This window comes from Lycorma delicatula, chromosome 5 (genome assembly GCF_047948215.1).
Source record: "Lycorma delicatula isolate Av1 chromosome 5, ASM4794821v1, whole genome shotgun sequence".
In the NCBI taxonomy this organism is placed as follows: Eukaryota; Metazoa; Arthropoda; class Insecta; order Hemiptera; family Fulgoridae; genus Lycorma; species Lycorma delicatula.
In genome coordinates, this window is record NC_134459.1 from 23,585,001 (window position 1) to 23,607,784 (window position 22,784).

At 31.4% G+C, this 22,784-nt stretch overlaps 1 protein-coding gene across 1 annotated transcript in view; it reads right to left on the minus strand.

The window, feature by feature from the left end:
* Positions 1-22,784, minus strand: part of LOC142324752 (neural cell adhesion molecule 2-like) — a 725,167-nt gene that overhangs the window by 160,646 nt on the left and 541,737 nt on the right. The window lies entirely within an intron of this gene.

Genomic DNA, 22,784 nt, shown 5'->3' on the forward strand with positions numbered 1-22,784 from the left:
TGTAAAACAATTTTTACGATAAATATTAAATCAATAATAAAAATATGTATATGAAAGTTAAAAAACAAGGAAGTCGTGTGGTGCCCACATCAGATTTTTTATTTTTTAATAATAAAACGACATTCTTGATTAATATTTAAATCTGTATTTTATAAAAATATAATCTGGTTTTTATATAGAAAATATGTTTTTTCGTTAGGTACTGTAGTTAAAATTATTAATATTAATAAAATTCTCTAAATTTCAATAAGCATTTTTCAAAAAGAACGACAATAAGTTTTTCCTTGAAGCATATCCATAGAGGTAACGCATTTTCGGTGGTGGATGTGTATGCATTCATTCAATTGATTTTTCGCTGTGGTAGTGTGTTTTTAACTTTATGACAAAGGAGGCATAAGGTGGCTGATCCCTCTTAAATAAGTTCAGAAACGTGATGCTCGAACTATGGGAATTTCACTCAGTAAAGTTCAACAAATTTTAAACCAAGGAAAACTAATCTCGATAAAGGGTTTAACATTTTTAAAAAAATCCTAACAATAAAATGCCCGTGAATAACTTTGATAAAGGTGTAGATGATGGTATTGAATTAATTGGAGAACGAGCAAATTAACTACGAATACCGAATGGAAATCAAGATGCGACCATCTCAAGAAAGTAGAAACATCTTGTCTCTGGAAACTTTAATTGATAATGAATATAGCGATGACAGTGATTTAAATAATTATTTTGATTTAAATATTAGCGGTGATGATATAAGCAATGATGAATTATCAGAAAATCAATTCATACAATTTGATTTAGTAAGGTGCATTTCAAATCAATGTTCGTACATAGTAAAGTACTTTCGACGCCACCTCTTTTTTCTATCTTCCCTCTGCTACGTCAATTACTTCCCCTTCAAAGTTCTTTAGCAATTTTTCGTTGTAAAATTAAAAACGATGAAAAATTCAAAACTACTGTTAAAGAAAACAACATGAAATGGTTTAAGAAACTATTTAAAGGAAGTTTAATGAATAACATAGCTAGCCATCAGTTAATTTAATTTTAAATTACATTTAAATTTTTCGATATTTTCCGAAGGATCAACATGACAGGAAATTAATGTAATTTTAAATCTTTGTAGTTTTACAGAGATGTCTTGTTGATACAAATTCTTTTATTACTATTCTGATCTAAATGTATTTTAAAAGGAAAGGACTGACATTTATTTTTATTAACATTTTTTACTGCATTTAATTACGAACAGTTCACGTCTAGTCCCAGTGTCTATTTATTGAATAGACATCGGGTAATTTTCTATAGGAATTAAGTTACCATTAAATTTAGTTTAATATAGTTAATTTCTTTTATTTCGATATGCTGCGTAAAGAATATTAAACATGAACATCTTTTATCGATTAAATCTGAACAGTGCAATAATACATTAATGATGAAATTTCACTCAGAAAGATTAAATCTTAAAATAAAAAAAATAAAAAAAATTACTAAAATATATTTGATTACATATAAAAAAATATTTTTTAAAAAAGCTTTTATTTAACTAATATTAATATTACAATTAATAAAAAAAAGGAAACAAATTAGAAAAACCCTCTAAAAAGTAAAAAATAAAAATTAAATCAAATTGAGAATTTTAAACAAAAAAATATAATATATTAACAAATACAAAAATGCACTGAGAAGTAAAAAATAAATTATATAAATATCTAATAAATAAATGTAATAATTATTAGATTTTAAAATTAAAAGTAATGAAGATATTTAGTTAAATAAAAGCTGTGCGTGCCGACTTCGATCGAAACGTTGAGTCATGAATATGATGACTTCTTAAAATTATGTTTAGTAATGAGTGAACTTCTTATCTCGGTGGAAAAGTTAAAACCCATATCCGTCTGGAGGTTAGAAAATTCCCCTTACAATACGAAAGGGACTTCCAAAAATTAAATATTTTCTTACGATATTCCTTAAGGGCCATTTTGAAGCAAGCGTAACAGAAGCTGCTAACTTGGATATGCTGCGTAGAGATATGTATTACTTCAACTGCAAAATGAACCAGAAAACTTTATTTGGCAAGAAGTTGGTACACCTCCTCACTGGTATAATTCCTACGGACTGTTCGAATAACGTTTTCCCCAACCAATGGATTGGTCGCGATCAGTGGCAGTTCGTAACTAAATTTAGTGGGGCTGCTGCTCCAGAAAGGGGTTTTCTCGGCCTTTTCAAGGCCATGGTTAAAGTTTTAATATAAAATAAAAGAACCGAAACAAATTGAATCAAATATAATAGCTAAAAGCAGGATAATAATCTAATTCTACACTTTATAACATTCAAGAATACGGTACACGGTTTGTAAGCACATTTTGCTTAAAAACCATATTCGGTTTAACGGAATAAATAATAAAATGCCAATACAAATGATATTTTCTAGTATTATTAGATAATAACTTTTTAAGATATCCGCTTAAAACCACTACAGTCCAACGGTGCTTAATTTAAATTTGTACACAGAAACAAATACATATTTAGTTTTCACTAATTACCTTCTCTTTCGCCCTTCCAGCGTGTTTTTGGACAAATTTGGCAATCAAAGAGCCCTTGCTTTCCGCCATCTTCTGATCACTATTGAAATAACAACTAAATAGCTTTCATATTCCTTCCACCGATTAAACTAGAAAATGGAACGAACAAGGAACGTTCCATACACACTCGGAGTAAAAAAAAAAAACTACCTTCCACCAGCACGCCGGGGTTGTCACTGCAGGAGCGACAGTGCTCTCTCTCCCTCGCAGCCTCGCATGCAGCTTCCTATGTGCGCATGTGCACAACAGCCAAACACCACGCCACTGAAACTGTGAAGCGCACAGTTCCATACAAAGATTTTTGTATCTTTTTAATAAACTGGGGGATGGCTAGTGATATTAAGCTTAAGAATTGCATATTGTACAAGTATAAAGAAAAAATTAAAGAAAAATGGAAACGGACTCATTGTATTAAATGTTATTGATATCAAGTGGAAATAGGGGGTACTGGTCGGGATGAACCCAGTGACAGTGTTGGTTAGCGATGACCATTAACGTCACCCAATCTTATCTTATTAAGGTAAGGAGTATTATTTAGGATCTTGTGTACGTACAGCTTCCTATTGATTCACCCGATTTTTGGCCGAAGATTGAAGCAGTTGTAGTTTCCATTACTTCAGGAATGATAGTTAAAATATGAGTCTAACTCTCCTATTAGTTGCGTATGAGCCGCGTGACGAAAGATGCTCACATTGAACGCTTGTAGAAAAAACTGTAAGAGTTACGCTTTCATTTTGTTTGTGATTAATTACTGTATGTCAAAATTAAGATATATTAAATAACTTTAAAACCCTGAAATTCTTTTCTTGTAAACCCGGGAATTTTCATTTGTAGCATATTTAGTAACTAGGTTATTTATTGTAATAAATTATTTCATAATGTATAATTTAAAGGGAGATTAACTGAAAATACTTGTACGTGGTAAAGTTTTACGCAGTTGGGAAAAACAGAAATGTGTAATTAGTTTAAAGGATAAAATATTAATATTATAATCTGACATATTGTTTAATCAATTTCCAAAAATATACGAGTTGGCTTAATTATACTAAGCGCCATCTAAGCTAGGCGGATAACTTTACCGTGTTCCTGTGCCATCAAAAAAAAAAAAAAAATCGTAGAAAAATTGTAATTATATAATTAGTTTTGTCACTTTCTACGAAAAGTTAAAAAAACAACACATTTATATCGTTTTTAATTTTTCAATTTTATTTTTACTGGAGTGAAAATTACAAGAGAATTTGAAAAAGCAACATTAAGACAGGTATAAAAAATAATGACCGATAAAAATTTCATAATCTAACATTTTATTTATCTAACTCATATTTGACTACTCTAACTCTACTCTCTCTTATGACTCCACTTTTCTCTAATCGATTAACGATTTTTAAAAAATCCATGAATTTTGTTTTTTGTTACAAAAAACCTATTCTGAACTATTACAAGCGTTTTGCAAAAAATATGATATCGTTGACACCATCAATCCAGTATGAATTTTGGGTATAATAGCTTGTAATCGAAACAAAGTGATGAAGATGAGGGATGGATGAAATTTTAATCTGTATTCTGAATTAAAAAGGCGTTATGTAGAATGGCGTTCTCTCAAAAAACATTCTGGTTTCAATGGATTCATTGTGTACTTTTTTTTAGCCTCTGAGAGTACCGTTAGGTATTGCTTTAGAGGATAAAATGGAATGGCAATTTTGTAGCGTGTGAAAATGCCATGCCTGACGGATTCGAACCCGGGACCTCCGTATGAAAGGCCGAGACGCTACCATTCGCGCCATGGAGGCCGCAGTGCATTATGTACGTGCTAATTATTTAATTGAGTTTTTTCCCGAATGACAAATTTTTCTGAACAGCTAATATACTGCAGTAATAACACACTGACAGCAGAAAATATGTTCCTTACTTTTTGATAAATTTTGAATCCATGAATTAAATAAATTTTGTGTTTTATTTGAAAATTATATGATGAAAATAATACAATGTACAATATCAATTCAATATTAATTGTATTTCAGTTAAATAAATCAAAATCCGTATAACCGAGTGGTCTCGGATATACAATGTTTTTGGTGATTCCATTTGGCGCATATATAAACAAATCGTTAGGCTTTCTTACAAGGAAGCGTGCAGCGTATAAGTGACAATGAGAAAAACATAGATTTTTCAAATTCTGGACCTCTTAGATATGAGCCCACAGGAAATCACTTATGAAGGAGAGAAGACGTTGGCAAAGAAAACACCGAAATGGTGACTGCGAGGCGGATTTACTTGACTACCTTACCCATCGAGCGTTACTGGTCATAATTCTTTCGGGAAACTGGCTTTTAAGCCTATACTAAGCTGCGTAAGGCTTTGGACTTCTTAAGTTCTGCCTCTGTCATTGGTTAGCTGGCATCTCTCCCGCCACCACCCCATTCGGTCGCCCTAGAGCATAGACCAAATGTTCCGTGCCAAATAACGGCTACTGTGCCTCAAAAACAGATTTGCGACCTCGTTATTCCTAATGCTCCTAGTGAGCTCCTATCTTGCGTGAGCGGTTAAGCCGGGTGCCGTACAGCACTCGCTTTATGTGTCCCTACCGCTCACTTGTCACATTAAAACTAGATCGGGGAGGCGCACCCCTTGTTACAATTTAAAACTATAAAAGTTATAAGTTAAAAAGACGGCAATTTAAGCGGCCACGCCTCGGTCGCTGTTTGCCAGGTAGTGCCTGTCCACCATTTAAAGCGCTTGGAGCTTATTACTGGCTGATGTCTGCCTTATTAACTGTATTTCAGATGTATTTTCAGAGGCAGGATCTGCCTCTGTCATGAAATTTAAGCTTGTTCAAGTCTAGCGGCTAAGGCATCTACGTTCTTTTGTCTTGTGTTGCGTCTGGGTAGTGGGTTGCCTGGTCGCCTGGGTTCGGGTCGTTGTGGTTTCCATTTTGTGCGGCTTAGCTTCCCTTCTGCTGACGTCTGGTGACGCAGCGCGGCGGGATGTTCCGAATGATATCGAAAGGTTGGTATCGGGCAGTCGCTGAAAGGGAGGGGGCATTTTAGTCGATCCTGGCTTGATCGACCCGGATTGGTTTGGCTGGAACCCGATATACCCGCATACGAGCGCGTTGTGGTATTTTTGGCCATTCCCTACATAAACACCCCCCCAAAATAAAAAGCCAGTTAATTTTCTTTCTTTCTTTCTTCTTATAACCTCGGATGTTTACCACAGTTCAAATCTTACCAATCTCACTACTATATAAATCACAAAAAAGACATATAAATAAATAAACACTCTCTCTTTTTTTTCCTGTTTAGCCTCCGGAACCACCTTAAGGAATTACTAAGAAATTCACAGGATGAATGAGGATGATATGTATGAATGTAAATGAAAGGTAGTCTAGTACAGTCTTAGGCCGAACATTCCCGAGATGTGTGGATAAATAAATAACTTAAAACTTCTTTTACTAAATTTAATGATATTGTATATGTCAAAAGATACCATCTATCTCGATTGTTATTGTCTATATCGATCTTTGTCTATGTTAATATCGACTTTCTCAGACAGTTATTATGTGAATTAATATTATAGAAATAATAACATCTAAACACTCCCGGGACAAATAATAATAATAAATTGTGAAATTTTCAGCATTTTTAAATATTTGTTAAGATTATTTGATAATACTACTGTATTATATGAAATGTGCTTTCTTTCTTCCTAAATTCAAGTAAAAATGGCTATACTCGAAGGAGAAAAGAGCCGATTTATGCGCACTTTTTTAATTCATAAAACATTTTGAAATCTATTTTCATCCCGCAGCTCCAATATTTTACTTCGATTTAAAATTGTTATATTCGAATTCATATTGCGCTAGCGATTCAAAAGTTTTAAATTTATTCCAGAAAGCTTGTAAGATTGCGGTTCTTTTGTAAAAAATGTTATATGAGCTTTAAAAAACCGTTAAATCAGACTGTAAATGTTTGTAATAAAGTGGAAAACTTTACTTAGTTCGCTGTTAGATAAGAAGTTCAAAATATTTTTCGGATAAATTCACTTCTACTACGGGTAAAACTTTTCAAACAGATAATACAGAAATTCTGAATTTTTCACAGACTTTAACACGTTTAAAATATAATTTAATTACTAGGGAATCTAATAATATCTAATAACAAAGAAATAACAAAATTCTAAATTAGACGGTTCTAAAATGAAAAAAAAAGAAAAATAGAAGTTATATTACTAAAATGAAAAAAATGAAATATTACTAAAATCAAGAAAACAATATACTGAGAATACAACTTCACTTTAAGAAGATTAATAACCGATTAAAAAAAAAAATCTTCCGCCAAAGAAATAAGGTTGATATTATTATTTTTTTTTTAAATACAATACTCTATTGTAAGAATTTCTTGTATTTTGTGATCAATGATCAGATTTCAAGAAAAAAAATCCCTTTCGGCAAGCCGGAAGGCGGAGGTAGATTTCACCGGTGCTAAGTGGGAGATAAAAAAAATTCCCACCTGAAAAAAATTTTCACATTTTTAGCATACGACAAAACCCATCTTCTTAGAATTCCAGCAATATCTTGGTCATCCCTTGCCGTAAGAGTTGGTCATATTAAAAATTATTTCAGACAAGTTTTAGGTAATGTTTAAAGGGCTAACGAACCTATTAAGGGAGGTATGTTTTTTGTCTTCGAAACCCCATTTTTTCCACCCCTTGGGCGAGTGGTTGCTGATATAAAAACTTTAATTAGAAAGGTTTTAGGCTCTTTTCCAAACAATGGTAGTAACTTTAAACGAATTTGATGTTTTACTTAATAAGGAAGTTATAACGACATTCTGTTTTTTCGAAAATGCCCTCCGATTTCCACCCCCATGTTCCGATTTTACCCATTACCAGTCGAGATTTTGGGTCTTTATATTTTATGTATCAATTCGAAAGTGATTGGTGCAAAAGTACGGCAGTTATCGTGTCTACAAGAAAGTGAAATATATAAACTTTTGGACTGACGGTGTTTTTGGGGTCTGGGGAATGTGAAACGCGAAGATATGTCGAAGTTTTTCGGTCGTAGAATTATGGTAAACATTACAAAAGATAGCTTTCTTATGAAATCTACCTAATTATAAGTGCGTTTGAAGAGTTAAAGAAAATTAATATACTTGTACACTGGGTAGGGAAATCGTAATGACAGTGGTAATTCGAAATAATTCCTTGTAGTGTTAGTAGAAAATCAAAAACATTTGAATAATTATAGTATGTAAACATTTTATGTGATATTAAGAATCTAAAAGTAGAAATGATAGAAATAATGAACGGTATAAAATCGAACAGACTTTCTGTAAGATTGAAAAGGAAATGTTTAAAAAAGAGCAATGTTCCATTTACCGCTCTTATCATTGTAATCCATACCCAATTGAATGTTGTCGCAGGTAAAGGTTATGCAGAAAAACATTCATTTTAAAAGAGGATGGAAAGTTTTAGAAAAGGACATTTCCAACGTAAGGAAGGAAATATGAAAAAATAAAGTAAGCCATCACGAATTCGAGAAAGATAAAATAAAACGTTGTGATGAAATTGTACACAATTAAATTATTAATTTTAATCTCTAATATTGAAATACGATGAATGACCCATGTCACATGAAGCATTATGTGGCGTAAAATAACTTTTTTAACAGTGAAGACTTTTATTTTTATTATTTCTATAATACAATTTGTTCTGCTTTATTAAAATTTTATATTTATCATACTGTGACAGTAGATTTGTATAACATACCTGAGCAAAAACAATTTAAGTGGAACAAGTATAATGTAAAAACATTCTCATTAAAACATAGTAAAATAAAAAAAAATGATGTAAATTTACGTTTTTCTGCTAATTTTGCGTGTCTTTGTGATAATTTAGTATTTAACAGTGTTTATTTTTGTATCAGACTACCTAACCAAGGACTGTAGGTTTGGTTGCTAAGTGGGTTTATTTACTTTTGTATTTATATTACGAAACTTTGTAATATTACTTTTTGTGGTATATTCTAGTGCTGTCTACTGCAGTTTGTTGTTTTTTAACACTTTATGGTGTTTTCGACATGTTTTGTTTCTGTATTTACGCCTGCAGTGGGTTTTTTCACAATTGCCTACGGTTGTTACGCAATGTAGATTTTCGGTAACCAAGTGCCCAGTAGTCAAGTCGTTTACATTTTCGACTTTGCTGTTTGTTGTATTTGTTTTTCAACATGACTAATCCTGGTGAATCAAGGGGTCTGAGGAACCGAGTAATCCGGACGGTGTCTCCTGTTAGCGTTCGTCAGGACGATTTTTATGACGGAGTGGAGGAAGTGGAGGTGGACATCAGTATTGATGAATATGAGGAGTTCCCGCCGTTGAAGTTGTTGTCACGGGAGGGCCTTGATATGGGTGCAGATGAGGAAAGGTTGCTGAAGGAGTCGTCATTGAAGCGACGGCTATGTATTTATCTCTCCCTATGACGCGAAAGATAAAAGAAGTTACGGGCCGCTGAAAAGAGGTCGATGTCGTCCATGGATGGCACAGTGGTGGTGGGGGCACAGTGGTACAAGCGGAGTCAAAACTTGTATTTCAAATAAAAATACTTGTATAAATTTTCAGAATTGACACTATTTTATATAAAAACACTAACTTATTGTCTATTAGTAAAATAAGAATTAACTTATTAGTTCTTATTGTACTGTTACTTTTAAATTTCTGTTTATATAGCGTTTGATGACTAAACGCTATATTAGAGGGAGGGGCTATATTTGATGACTAAACGCTATAGAGGGAGGGGCGATGGCCCCTCCCTCTATTTGACGATATGCCTTATCTGGCCTCCTTTTAGTTTATGTTTTTAAAAGTGATCAACAATCAAGCGGATGTCCAAAAGGACATCTGCTTGATTGTTGTTCTGTTCGTTGATCGTTTCATAGTTACTTTTTAATTTAAAAATTCCTAAATTTTTTAAAATGTTCATTCTTCTTAAAGGAAGAAGAAAAAATTTCTAAATTTTTTAAAACGTAACAATAACACGATCATAAATGAACAGATTAACCACAATTGGATATCCTTTTCAAGAGCTTCAGTTTACTGAAAACAGGAAATAAATAAATAAAATTAAAAGATAATCTATTACAGTTAATAAAAAATAAACAAGAAAGGCATAACATAAAATAAAGGGAGGGGCGTTAATAAAGCAATATAAAGAATAACAGGAATTTAAAAGTACCATTGCAACAAGTCTTGACAATGGAGTATTCCGAAACGCGTCAACGTATAATAAAGAATGAAGCTTAGAAAGATAAACGGTACTCAACGTAGTAATTATACTGTTTTTAGCAGAAAATATAATAAATAATTATTATCTTCATAACAACAAATAAAGAAACGTTGAAAATCCCAAACTACTGTGTCAGTCATTTCAAAATGGTCACCGAACCTATTTTGAACAATTTTATTGTATGGCGATACCTGTAACAACTTAAACTTTTTTTGAAAGTTAGTACAGGTACTTGGCAAGAGAGATATTTTGCTGAGACTGTGCTACAAAAGGTGAGAATGCACAGAAAAAAAGGTGAAAAAAGCATGCGATTTTCATAAACTTACCGTGTATTTTTCATAGAACGTTATTTAATCACTCGGTCTTATTTTGAATTTCAGAAAGTTTTTATGGTTAATTTACCCGTTACTGCTGTACCAAATAAGTTGACATTTTTTAATTATTTACTAGATTATATGAAACAGAAAGTCTAGCAGTTCGTAACTGTAGTGATCGCGTTCGACAGTGTCTCATGATAACAGTTTGCATTAGTCGTTTTTTGTTCCACAAAATGAATGATAGAGAACTTTTCTCAACAGATTTGACTTACGGTCAGAGTTATACACAAGGTTAAAAAAATTCAAATAATCTTCGTTCGAATTCAAACAATGCGAGAACGTGTAAATCTTTACTTTAACAGCCGACTTCATGTATATGGCCTAAACACTTCATTTGAGGGATGTGCGTGTTTTAGTTAATGAATTTTATTAAGATGAAGCGTAGTTTCATTTAACAGCGAAAAAATACATTATGGCGTTCTGAGAATTTTCATATTTATAATGAAAAGCAATTGAGTCTGAAAAAGTAAATTTTTTGTTCCCGATTTTGCGACGAAGAGCGGTTACAAATATTTCTTCCACAGAAATTTTTAACTACAGAACGTTAGTCAGAAATTATTAAAAATTTCATAGTTTTGCTTGAAAGTGAAGAGCAAAACTGCTTTTTACAGAAAGATGGACACCATTTTAATATGAACTACCATGTTGTAATGCCGATTCGAGTACGATGTAGTTATATGAATCTTTTGATGACCGTTTAATTTCCGTGAACTATGGCCTCCACAGTCCCTGAATTTTTAACTACCAGAGTTTTATTTATGGAGTTTAAAAATACTGTTTTGAAGATCAACCCTCATCCTTTGGATAAATTAAAGAAAAAATATATAGAAGGAACATTTCTAATAGCTTTACACTAACTCTAACGAAAGTTGTACTGAACATGAAAAATGAAGTTGACACCTTCGCTACCGTTCAATATGTATATTTTGAACATTTAATGTGATATATAAGAAAATAATAATTAAATTATAGTTTGCTTAGTTTCTTGCACCATATAATTAAATCATTTTTATCATTAAATATATGTAATTTGTTTTACATAAAAGTTGAGTGATTCTCTTAATACCTGTATAAAAAGATTTATATTTTTATTATTGAGGAACTTAGAAAAAAATCCTTATATTTCTCTGATGGGACTGAGTAAGCAAAGTTAAGATTTGAAGAAAGTTATTCGATTTATAACTAAATATGGTTAAGTTCAGGAATCATTAAAAATCCATAGATACATGTAATACTAGGTTTATTATACCAACAGTCTAGATATTTCTTCCTAGAACATAAGAAAACTTCAACCTAAAAAAAATTGATCAAATCTTTGAAATCATCCTTTTTCCAGTTATAAGGAGTTGAGCTAATAAATCATAGACCAGATCTATTTAAATATTAATAGTTCAGTTTCGCGTCTAACATAATAAGTAAACCAAAACTCAGTTCCTTTTCTTTAAATGAATTTAGCGTAAATAAATATTTCAGATTCAAGATAGAAAATTGAAAAATAACACGTTGAATGCAGTAGAATATTTTCAAACTGATCGCACAACGGTTGGGAATAAGGATTAAAATATTACCTGTAGAATCATTATTGTTTCAGGAAACACAAACCAATGTTTTGTATTCAATATCGAAATAATTCTAACAATTTCCAAAACTGCGTTTTTAAATAATAAAGGAATACGGATTGCGATGTCTACCTTCGGAGAAAATTTCCCTGTGGAATGAACTAGAAAGTCTACATAACAGATAGAGAGTGCTCAAAAGTAAATAACCGGTTAACTTAAACATAAATACATTGATTAAATCTTTATTAAAACCGCATCGTAGTTTATCAAAATAAACTGAAAATTTGGATTTATATATTTAAATAAAATTTAACTTTTTTTCATTTAAATACCTGAATTTTTAGTTGATTGGTTCTTTCCGCTTTTACTTTTTTTTTTGTAAAAGAAAGTAAATTTCTTTATTTCATGATAGAAAAGCGATCACATTCTTTCGTGGCTAATAAATCGTTTTACTTTTATAAAAAAAATTTGAAAGAAAAACTTTGAGTAAAGGAAAAGTTTTTTAAGAATCATCTTCCTTTGAAAAAGAGTAGATTCAGTACTTTTCTAAATAATGAAAAATAAAAACTCTTTGTTATGTTTTCTTCCTTATATTTTTCTTTTGGTAAGTATAAAAATTTAAGCGGACTTTTTTTTTGTTTTTATAATTTAATTTTATTAGATGCGTATTGAAGAGCAAATTTAAAGACGTAGTATATTTTAATATATGTCAGATTATTCCAGCATGCAAACTCTATAAAAGCGGTTAGTTGGCCACGATACTGCGGTGAACGGCTAAAAGAAACGGTAACAATAATCCTATTCTCAAATGAAAATATTTTAATTTATATCACAGCAATAACCTACATCGACATAAAAGTAATAATTTTGTTAATACTGACTCCATTTATGCAGTAAAAGTAAAAGAAAATGAGAAATATTTTACAGACATCAATATTAAAAAATCTAGTTCATTTATTATTTATGAATTTATTATTAGTTTTATTATAAATAACACCAGAAAATCATCCAATAAAAATTTTGTTTAGCAAGAATTAGCGTATAAATTAATGAATGAAAAAAATTTCTTTGTTTATGTAAATAGTTTAACTTTTTTCTTCTAAAATTAGTTTTAACTTACACACACACACACACACACACACACACACACACACACACACACACACACACACACACACACACACACACACACACACACACACACACACACACACACACACACACACACACACACACACACACACACACACACACACACACACACACACACACATACACACACACATAAATACATACACACAGAGAGAGAGAGAGAGAGAGAGAGAGAGAGAGATTTTTGCCAATAGTTAGAATGCTGTTTTGCAGTTCTGTAGATATTATGATAGAAAAAAGGAATGGACTTCTGTATTCCTTTGATCACGGACAAATTCATTTAAATTAAATGAAACATTATATATTGTAAATTTTGTCTTGCTCTTTCCAACGGTTTCTACATTTTAAGTTTCCTTTCATACTTAACTTAATTTTGATACCTCAATATATTACTTAAAATCTACTGTATATTTTTTTTTTTTTAGTAGGAATTTATTTATTGTTTCACTTTTTCGTTGATTCTTTATAAAAATTTTGATGTGGACACCAAATGACTTCCTTGTCCGCCTATTAAATTACATATACACATTTTTTTTAAATGAAAAGTACACAAAATCTTATTTCATTAACTCTGATATTTTTCCATTTTTTTATTGTTATTATTGAATTATTATTTATCGAACACTTTTTTTCCAATCAGAGGGTAATAATAAGATACAGAGGTTAGTAAAGATACAAAGGTTCAAAAATCGATATATGTAAATTAAAAAAAATAAGGTAAAATAAAAAAAGATGAAGTCTGATTCTAACCGATGTGCCTTCTCCTTGTAAGAACCAAATATTTCTTTCATGAAACTTTTATTTGGCTATAACTCTAGAACTAATGAAAATAAGTACCACCTATAATATATCGATGAAAAGCTCTCAATGAGAGCTTATTACTGCAATTAAGAAAAAGTCCAAAATTCAATTTTGTTTTGGATTTTGGACTTTTTTAGACACTTTTGGTTGAGTCGATTGCAATCAAAAGGGAAGGTGCACAACTAGATATTACAACAATCCTAAATCCAACATTTAACATCCTACGGCTATCGTTTTTGAGTTATGCATACGTACGTTACAGACATCACGCCAAAATGGATTTAGGTATGTTCAAAATGGATATTTGCGTTGAAATCTGAAAACCGAAATTTTTCGCGGGATCACAATTCCTTTACTTCGTACAAGGAAGTAAAAATAAATAAATCTTTTATTCTGAAGTAGTTATGTTAGTCCACGGATAACAAAAAGGAACTGTCTCAGCATTTTCCTGAATGGATCAATGCAAATTATGGTAAAACCTTGATTATAACAGCATCAGAAAATATAAAAATTATTATAAAGTACGAGGTGCGACAATAAAGTAATGAGACTGATGTGAAAAAAAATGTTGCTTACCGTTTTAGTCATGTTTAGTGTTGTCTCCTCAAAGTAGTTCCCCTCTGATTGCACACACTTATTCCAGCGCTTTTGCCATTGATGGTAACATTTCTGGAACTCATCTTCTGTAATATTCTCCAAGACCCTCGTCACAGCTTTTTGGATATCTTGTGTTGTTTAAACACAAGATGGTGTCCCTTGAAAATGGTGTCCCTTCACCGCCATTTTGACTCTTGGAAATAGAAAAAAGTCGCACGGAGCGATATCTGGTGAATAAGGTGGCTGTGGTAGTACTGAAATTTGTTTTGAGGTTAAAAATTACTGTACTGACAGAGCAGTATGGGATGGCGCATTATCGTGATGCAGAATCCAATTATCAGCAATGTTGGCAAGGACACGAAGGACTCGTTTACGAAGTCTTTCTAAAATTTCTTTGTAGAAATATTGGTTAACTGTTTGTCCAGGAGGCATCCACTCTTTATGTACAATTCCCTTGGAATCGAAGAAGTACACAAGCATGCATTTCACTTTTGCGTTTTCACTTTCGCGAGCTTTTTTTTGGTCTGGATGATCCCTTTGAGCACCATTGCGAACTTTGGCGTTTTGCCTCTGGATCGTATTGAAAAAACCAACCTTCATCACCAGTGATAACACGGCTCAACAAATCTGGATTGATTTCCGTTTGCTCTAACAAATCTGCTGTTACATTTTTCCGTGTTTCTCGCTGTTGTTGTGTGAGATTTTTGGGGACTATTTTTGCACAAATCTTTCTCATACCAAGATCTTCAGTTAATATTAGACGAACCGTTTCTCAATTGATGTTGAGTTCTTCTGCAATAATTTTCACGGATAATCTTCGATCAGATCGTACGATTTCACGCACCCTGGTCAAGTTGACATCTGTCCATTAGGTTGATGGTCGTGCACTGCGGTTTTCATCTTTAACATTCGTTCTGCCTTCACTAAAAATTTTATGCCACCGAAAAACTTGAGATCTTGACATAACCTCCTTTCACCAAAAGCCTTCTGAAGCTTACCATAAGTTGTCGTCGCGTTTTCACCCGATTTAACGCAAAAAGAAATGGCATACCGTTGCGCAATATTTTGCGGTTTCATTTCTGTGACGAGAGACACAAACACGTGTTCACTTATTACAGCACAACTCACGACTGAGCAGTTGCATCAATGTGCCGCTTGGACTAGAAGTAGCTTATAGACCAAGATCAAAGATGGTGTGCCTACGCAAGCTGCAGGGTTGCCACATCTTGCAAAGAAAAATCAGTCTCATTACTTTATTGTCGCACCTCGTATACATATAATAAAAAAGCTACATTACTTATTTAACAAATATAAAAACAGAATAATGTAAGTTAAATACATGAAAAAAAAAAAATTATATAAATAATTACAAAATAACTCACAATTCCGAAAGCGTTAATGTAAAATATTTAAGCACATACTTATGTAAAAGCTGAACGAAGATAAAAAGTATTTTGTGGTTGTTAAAGAGTTTTTAATTTATATTATTTAAAAATTCATCGGTAGTGTAATAGGGTTTTGTAAAATAAATTTTTTTAATTATGCTTTAAATAAATTGGCAGAGAAGTTTTTAAACGGTTCGGTAATTTTTAAAAATGACAACGCAAGCTCTCTCTTGTAAACGGAAGTACTATGTTGGCTTACGCGAAAATCAATTATGTTATCTGGTTCGATAAAGATGAATATTGTTAGTTTTTAAGAATACGTTTTAAGAGTTTTTAAGAATTCATTTTAGCAAATATTGCATTTTCATAAATTAAAAAAAAATTGATAAGCCACATTTTCTATACTACAAATATGGATACAGATGATTCATCCTTATGAGTATTAAACAATGATCTGACACGCCAATTTTATATTTTGAAACTTCACTCTGATTTTTTTAATACAGCTCCAAGAGATGATATAATTCACACGGGAATGTACGTAAGGATAAAAAATATTTATATGAAGAAAAGCTTAGAATTTAATAAAATTTTGTTTTGTGCAACAAAGAAAAAACTTAAGTACCAGAATAAATAAACTCAGACACAACAGAAAAACAGCAATTAAAAAGCAACTCAGAAATTAAACAAATAGACCTGTAATCTTTATTTATTAATTTTTTTTACGAAATTAATAAACTTGATCAAAATATAATTGCCAAAAAATTTCACTTTGTGGAGAACAGATCATTACCATTAAGGAATTTCTATCTACGTAATTTAACAATGTTGCACCTACCTGAGAAGTAAATTACTTTTCTTAATATGTAAAGCAGAAATCATTTTCTGAACTTTTTTTTTATCATGCTGAAAACGTTTCTAATATTTTAAAACATTTTATTGAAGATTTTTTAACTTTAGTTTAGTGAGAAGCTTAAAATTAACAACAAACTAATTTTAAAATATAAAAATATAGGTAAATTACTTTATAGTTGACTTTACAAATGCACACACGCACGCAAAATACTACAACAAAATTATATCCCATAACTACTATCAAATAAAATATGTAACATTTTAAGACATAAAAAATTTTTTTAAAAATTGTTAAACGACGCAACTTTCACTACTATATATAATTGACAAATATAACGAAAAACAGTTAAAGAAGAAAATAGTAAAATGTCGTTTATGTAAAACTATCAAGAAAAACAAAAAAATCTAAGTAAATAACCGCTTTTTGACTACAAGAATAATTTTTCAATTCTTTTCAAAGTTGGAAAAGTTTGAAAAGTGGAAAAAATAAGAATTACGATAAGGGGAAAGACAGAATGGGAACAAAGATGTGATGTAGAAGGATGTACACAGCACGGATCCTTTTAGCCTAGTATTCTCGCAGTTTTGCAACTCTTACACTTACTTCCGTTACTTGCTTTCATGAAGAAAAAGAGTATAAAAAAAGATCCTTTTATCAGATAAAAGAGGAGACAAAGTTCTATTTAACACAACAGAAAGCTTATGTATTACTAAAGTATCAAAACGTTGAACAATAACAATGGAAAAACATTAGCAAAATAAAATGCTGTGAAAAAAATAAAATTTATTAAAAAGTAAACAAAAAAAATTAATAATTTTCCTGATATTAATGTAAAAAAGGAAAGATTTTTGGAAACTTTATATATATATATACATTGCAAACCGCGTCAATAATAATAATAATGTAAATTTAAACTAGATATGTGTGTTCAAAGGTTTAACAAGGCTTGTTTATTCTATCCATTTTAATCACCATCACGATGAACAGCCCAAACACTGCTAAACGATATTCTTTGCCAAGATTTAAATCCAAAGTCAGTTCCTTTCGCCCTCAAAAATGTATTATATTCAATAATGATAGAGCATTAGCCACGTTAAATTCTACCCATAAAAATTCATATATCCTTTGTTCATATAAGGAAGAAGAAGAATATAATCAAATTAATTTTCTTTTATTTTATATACTTCATAATTTTCTTTTTTTAATAAAAAGAAATGAAAATGTACAAATTCCTGAAGATAATTTTATTATATAATGTTTTATAAACGTGTGCATTAAGATATGTAAAGAAAAATTACTCGAAATAAATAAAAATTTGTGAAAAGACTGCAAAGATCATAATTAATTCCTCTCTTTCTGTTTAGTCTCCGGAACCAACGTAAGCTATTAAAAGGATGAATGAGGATGATACATGTGAATGTAAATGAAGTATACTCTTCTATAGTCTCAGGTCGACTACTCCTGAGTTGAGTAGTTAATTGAAACCCAACCACCAACGAACACCGGTATCTAAGATCTAGTATTCAGTGTAAAAGTAACTGCCTTGTAATAGGACTTTAATCTTAGAATTCTCGACTCCGACGTTAGCTGATTTGCAATGAGGAGTTCACCATTAGAGTTCATAATTAATTCCTATAATACGGCCTATTGATTCTCCTCAAAAATCACAGTTATACCTGATAATCAGTGGATTTAAATGCATATTTTACTTTGTTCGATTATTTAAACTTATTTTAATGTATATCTTCCAATTAATTTAATATTAAATATGAAATATTAAAAAATATAATTTAAAATATTTAATATTTATTTTCCAATTAATTTGAATGTGTATCTTCCAATTAGAAAGAAATTATCTCCTTCCTTTGAAAATAAAAAAATAATTGTAATAATTATAAAAAAGATGATTTCCAATTTATAAATTATTTCCTTCACAAATAATTTTTTTTTTTGATGTCAAAAAATAAAAAAATTTACAAAAAAATTTAATTTTATTCAAAGGAAAAGTTTATTTACAATTGAAAAGAATTTTAATTTTTATTGAGACCACCTTTATTTTGAACATCAGATATTGAAATATAACTAAAAAAATCATAGATGTAAAAAGAAGTTTCCCTTATTGCGGGGATATTCTTTTACCCTGAACGTACAACAAGGTGATCGTTAATTCATAGAGGAAACCCAGTTCTGTTGTAACGTATAAGTAAATTGTTTAATGCCCTGAAGTCTCTAGGAATCATTGGAGGGATGGAGGAGTGTTACATGGAATTTCACTGGGTGGTAGAATATCCCAAACCACGTTTCTTGCACGGGTAGACCGTATTTTATCATAATGCACTCTTTTTATCCTTGAATACTTTTTATCTGATCGATTTATGCTATGTGCATCTGAATAATTCCCTAGTATGGGTTTATATCAGTATGAGAGATCTGATCAGGGTGTGTCATCAAGAGTGTAATCTACTTGTGAATCTTTCTATCTTCCTGTGGATCTATATGTCTAGCAATTTATAAGCCTAAACCTATAAAATAAGCCTAATATCTCAGTAAAAACGGCTCATTCTAAGACATAAGTAAAAAAAAAACTCTTCGTTATATTACAGTGGGGACCCATTGTGTTGGTCTAGTAGTGAACTCGTCATCGCAAATCAGCTGATTTCAAAGTCGAGAGTTCTAAGGTTCAAATTCTAGTAAACTTCTATATGGATTTCAGTGTTAGATCTATGATACCGGTGTTCTTTGATGGTTAGCTTTAAATTAAGCACACATCTCAGGGACGGTCGACCTGAAACCTGACCTGTATAAGACTATACTTCATTTATATTCATACATATCATCCATCCCCTGAAATAATACTTTACGGTTGTTCCGAAGGCTAAACAGAAAAATAAAATAAAAATATTACTGGTGGTGGAGGAGGGAATTGTCAGACAATGAATAACGATAAAAAAACAACAAATTTTTTATGAAGAGTTTCAGTTAGTCCAAATCTGAAAGTCTTGGTTACCTGGTGGTATAAAATAATAAAGAAGGTTTACAAAATTCAAGAATTTACAGTTGTTTAGAAATCAAAAAAAAGTATTTGTAGCGTAATTCATATATATTTTCAGGTACAACAAATCATAACTTATATTAGAACGGTGTATCAGTTTTATTTTTGTTACTGAATCTTAAATATCATCAAATAATATACATAATTGGTTAGAATGACATTTATCGACAAAAAAGCTTCATTAGTTAGAAATGAATTTAATTAAGATTGTAGAAAAAACGTTTTAATCTGATCATGATTTAAAAGAGTAAAAAGTTTATATTTTAAATAAATTTAAAAAAAACTTTATTTATATAAGTTGTTAAAAGAATTAAATTCTTATATTTAAACCTTCAACATCAGAATATTTTATTTTTATGATTATAACAATTTTGTCAAGTTATATTTTTGAATTGGTTTCTCGAGGGTAAGTAAGAAATGCAACAGTATTATTTTAGTTACGAAATTCATAAACAAGAATAAAAAATTAGTTATAAGTAACTTTATAAATCGTATTAATTTTTAAATTTAACTGCTATAAGATGGCTAAAGGGCTATAGAAAAACAAAATAAAATACCTTTACAACAAAGTTATTAAAAAACTGATATTTTTTCTTAAGTAGAACCACAAAACAGATTTCTAAAAAAAATCCTAAGGCACTCTTTATTAAATATAAGGATTTATTTTTAATTACAAATACGAGTAATGTTAAAAGTTAACAAAAGATGACTGTGAATTTCATTCAATTTAAATTCTTTAAAGAAATGAAAAATAATTGTAATAAAATATAAGTTAAATTGAAACAGATTCAGATTTACAGTTCAGACCCTTTAAAAACAAAGAACAGCAGACATAACATAAACTGTAAAGAACAGTAGACATTGATGAAATGTGATTATTTTTAAACTGAGAAGAATGTTTTCATAGAAATATATTATTTTAATAAAACATAGTGTTAGAAATTAACATTTTACTGAATAGATTATCTTTAGGCAAAATTACTGCACTAGAAAATGTTTAAAAGAAATTTTACATCAAGAAATTTATATAAATATTTCTAGTATAAAAAACATTATAACAATTTATTTATTTTTTATGTTTCATCTGCAAACAAGTAATATCAACTGCTAAGATAATTAGCGATTAAAAATAACATCATTTATTAAAATAGGACGATTTATGGGAACTGGTAGCATAGATGAGTAACACGCTTATATAAATTTTCAGGTTTTTTATTACTTTAGAAGTCTTAAGTATTGTAAAACCAATAGTTTGTAAAGGATAGAGGAGGAGTACATATAATTCAATATAGAATTAAAAATATTATGAAAATGTTAAGAAAGTTATACATCAGTTTAAAAATTAATTATTTTTCTTTTTTGAATTATTTTGTTTGTATAATAATAAAATACGCTAACAATAGAAACTATATTGAATAAGAACCTACTTTTCTAGTCTAAAATGACAACACAGTCAAGAAGGCCATATAAAACATTACATTGGACCAAGATTTCCTTTACGTTTTCGATTTTGTGTAAAGTAAAAAAAATTAATTTTCTTCTAAAAAACATAGGAGAAAATATCGCTATAATCATTTCTGGACTACTTAGAATATTAAAAAAGTTTATAAAAAAAACGATTTTTTATCGGTGAAGTAAGACTTACAACATGTAATTCTGGATTTAACAACTGAAAACAAAATTTAAAAAAATAAATTATAAATTTATGCTACTTTACATATTCAGGTGTTCAAAATGTGACGTAACCTTATTGAAGAATATTTTCTTCTCTTGTTCAGGTTTAATTGAGAAAAACTGAGGAGAAATGAATTATATAATACAGCAGAGAATATTCATTGTCTCCCAAAACATTAATGTGCCAATTATACCCACACATTTTTTTTTAATCTCTGGGACCACCGTTAGGTATTTTTTCAAAGGATGAGGTGAATGATTTATAGCGTGTGTGAAAATGCCACGCCTCATCGGGATTCGAACCCGGGACCTCAGGATGAAAGGCTGAAACGCTACCACTTGCGCCACGGAGGCCAGTTATACCCAGACCTAGAATGCCTTCACAGAAAAGTATGGTGCAGATGCACCAAACAAGTGCTATCAAGTGGCTGTACGACAAGTTCCAAGAGACAGGGAATGTGGCAGATGCAGCCAAAAGTGATCGACCGAAAGTGCTAACACCAGAAAAGTTGGTCGATGGTTCATGTCATCTGTAACGCCAGATGGGGAAAAACAAGATGATTGGTTTTAGTATGATGAAGCATGGCTCCACCTTGATGGATACGTGAATGCACAGAATTCACTATTTTGTGGTACGGAAAAGCCACTTCAGCTCCACGAGTCTCCTGCACACGTACAAAAAGTGGGTGTTTGGTGTGGAATGTTACGTAGGCGAATCTTCATGAAATTATTTCATGGCACATTGAACAGTGAGCACTACATACAGATAATGCAACGATTCGTTAACAGTATACCTGCAAACCGACTAGAGAGTATGTCTGTCCCCGATATGAGGTCGAACGTTCACGAGCTGTTAGGGAACTTGAGAGACTACATTCCTTTCTGGATCTCCGTATTAACTGGATGATCCGCGAAGAGTGGTCTATAGCGGCTGGTTTTCTTTGCGCCATTGAGGTGTGTAGGTCTGCAGAGAAAATTTAATCGAGGTATTTGATCATCGTAGGATCCCGGGTGGCTAGGATTCCGGCCTAGGCATTGGATTGGTTGGAGATAGGCGCATTGGAATCGTACCACGATTATATTCTATCATTTGTGATTCGATTTGGGGGTGCCACTGGTGGGGATAGCCGCGCTGCCGGGGTATGGTAGTCCGTGCGGCCGGGGTCGTGGTTTCGTCCCGCCGGTGGTCGTCCCTGATTGTGACGTGGTAGTGCCGCGCGAGACTCCATGATGGGACCGGGTGAGAGTGCAGGGTTTGTCCTCGGCTCTTGCACGGGCCGGAATGAGGTTACGTTCCCCATGTTAGGTGACCTAATTTGGTCAACCAATTGGGTGTAGATCTGAATTTTTATGTTGCGTAAAACATAATTTTGATTGGTATCAGTGTATCAGTGATTTGGCATTCGCAGTCACGAACGGTGTTGTCAAATTTAGACTGGAAGCGGGGTCCGCGCTTCCGCGGTCTCGGTTAGTT